We start from the raw sequence: 2,942 nt of genomic DNA on the forward strand, positions 1-2,942 counted from the left end.
AATATTTTTCATATTGCTATCCGTGGCTTGAAATAAACCTCACGCAATCGCTGACAATCGTTTAACTATTTTTAGTTCAGGATAATTGAATGGTCTTGGAACTTTGGCATCAGCTTCGTTATGTCGTGACGTGTTTTCGTCTATCATAACCCGCAAACCCATCCCCGTAAGCAAACCCTATTGCAGATAAATTCCAATGCAACGAATATCTCCCCCACCCAATTTCAATATCAAACACAGCCAGCAACGCCCCCAATCCTACCAAAAGGCGCCACACAGAAAAAAAAATGATATCTAACATTAAGCCACACCGATGACGGCTTATACACCAATGTAGTGAGATCCGTACAAATATCGGCATAAATACGGAGATCTGTGAAACAGTGAAGTCTCACTAAACCAACGGCTGTTCCGCAGAGACCTGCATTGGTAAGCCTGTCCGATTACAACGGGGAGGTGGAGCCCATGCGCCTTTGCATTTGACAGCTGTTGCTCCACCAATGATGCAGTGCATCACATGCACCCTATGTTTGGCTATTTGTATGGGAGAGTATATTCTTTCGGTCCGTAAAGGGTTTTTCGACCACCGCCGCGCGTCATAAAACAAGGGCATAGCAACGCAATCGGGCTTCATTTCCGCACCGACCGCAGTTGTAATGCCCTGCGTGCCACGCCCGAATGCGGGGAGAAGTACTGAGCAAGCGTCTTGGGAAAATACAGAAAATTTATGAAAGCATTTCGTGAAATTGTGACCTGAACCTTCCATGATCAAAAATGCCAGCGCAAAATTACCGCAGTAGTCGACGCGCCGTTAAGACCAAAAATCAATCGAACAAATCATGTCGGTAAGTGGCCCCTTGATGATGAAATGTGAGAACACTTGCGCCACACGGGCTGACTACATTGTCACTGTATGTTTTTTGCTGCCCTTGTTGGATCCATATTTCAGAGGCATCGTCCTTGCATTGTCATATGTTGCCATTCTATTATCATTGAATGTTCTGTTTCTTGTCATGAAATGTTTTCGCATCCATCGGACAAACGTTAGATGTACAAATCTGCCGAAATATTTCGACTAGATTAAACATTTGCATTACGTGTTTTGCGTGTCCTTATAGATCAGGTGAAAAGGTGCCTCACTTCCGAGTCATCCGCCAGAAGCAGGGTGGATTTGAATTGCTTTAGGTACTCGCTATTTGCCCTTGACATATGTAGCCGACAGCCGGTCGGAGCGGCCGCGTTAAACGTCAGGTGAGGTCAGAGAATAGGACGAACAGTGCCGAACACTGCGACACGTTAAGCTTTCGTTATAAAATTCTACCGTTGACCTGGCATTGCACGATCGGATGGCAGGGGTCAGTGCCCATGCCACAAGTATTGTTTGGCGTAAGCTGTGATCCCAGAAAGTCATTCATTTGCTTGCCTTGAATCATATTTAATGTTTCACCATAGAATATGATTTTTTCCATTCAAACTTGACGTGTATGCGCAAAATAGCTACTTTGTGACACTTTGTATTCAATGCAATTCAAGCCCAATGTCAAGGGTGTGCATTACAGCAAGACAGCATGATCAGCGTTAACCCGTCCCATCTGGACACGGCCCTGCCAGTGTCAAATAGTCTCGATATACACCAGACCAGAGTGTCGTGAGAGGACATTACTCCCAAAAGTCAGCTGTTCAAAGCTTTCAGAAGTCGTCGCATCTAGCTGATTGGTGAAATACGTGCCAGGATGAACTCACCAGAGTATTTTCGGAATATTCACTGCTGCGGCAGCTATGGTCTATGGAGGCCGGCCGGTCCGCCATCTTGCTCTCGTTCTTATCCCGTAAATGTACCGGGCATGGCATGCTCACGTCCGGAACGGGCGCGTAAGTGAATGGACCGGTAAGAAATGGCCGTATGCGGCCACAGCGGGTCGGGCCAGAAGACACGCAGCTGATAAGGTGACCACGGCATGGCCGAGTTAATTGAGAAAACTGCATGTGATGCACTCGGAAATTGCCTCATCCTATCATGGCGATGAGGCGCGGTGTTGTGTGAATGTCAGATAACCAATGTCAGCCAGGCCGATGTAGAGTCTCGGCCCTCTCCATGTCCAGCTCAGTTTGAAGTGCGGCGTAGCAGAACGTTTCAGTTGTTACAACGAGAAACAGAGAAACAACGCCCAGGGTAGAGGTATGGGAAGTAATAATGTAAATGCGCGCCTACTTAGTCCCGGTGCCACCCTGTCCAATTGTGCTTTCCGGCAACAATTACGTCCACGGGCAGAATAAGATGAGGTCGGATCGTGATGTACCAGGAAAGAAAGGCCCAGCGTGCACGTGATAGGGACCGAGCCGGCAGGATCTGGATCAGGATCAGGATCGAGCCCTGACCTTTGACCAAGACGACGCACTTTCAAATGATTAAGTGGCCTGGGCTGACTGCGTCGGTTCTCATTTGAGCCGTATGGTGACGTATATGCAGTGAAATGCGAGGAAGGGGCCAATCAAGGAAGCTGTTTCGGAGCTCATATTCGTACAGCCCGAAGAATTGGGTCATGGGGTCTTGAAATGTCGGGAAAGAAGCACTGTTTTCCTCCCAAAGAATCTGAGAGAAAGGAGTATAAGCGATCATGCGCAGCGCCGGAGTTCATACAACAAAAAGGAATACAAATGTGCCAATTTGATCACTATAAATTTCATGCGGCTCATTTTCGTATTACGTCACCGAACTTTTATAAAAAACTACCGAGGCAGCCGCGAGAGAAGTATGCCAAGAAGGGAATGAGGCATGTGTTAAATATAGTTGATGCACATATACAGCCTTGGAAAAATTTGTGTCATCCATATAAATCCATTCGTCCTCAGCCAGGCTGACATAACAGGAAATGGATATGTCTATTTCATCCACATTATTCATTGAAAACTACTAGAACTTGCACTGAAGTTCTCTTGGG

The sequence above is a fragment of the Pollicipes pollicipes genome, unplaced genomic scaffold, assembly GCF_011947565.3.
Source record: "Pollicipes pollicipes isolate AB1234 unplaced genomic scaffold, Ppol_2.1 Scaffold_266;HRSCAF=296_pilon_pilon_pilon, whole genome shotgun sequence".
Taxonomy (NCBI): Eukaryota; Metazoa; Arthropoda; class Thecostraca; order Pollicipedomorpha; family Pollicipedidae; genus Pollicipes; species Pollicipes pollicipes.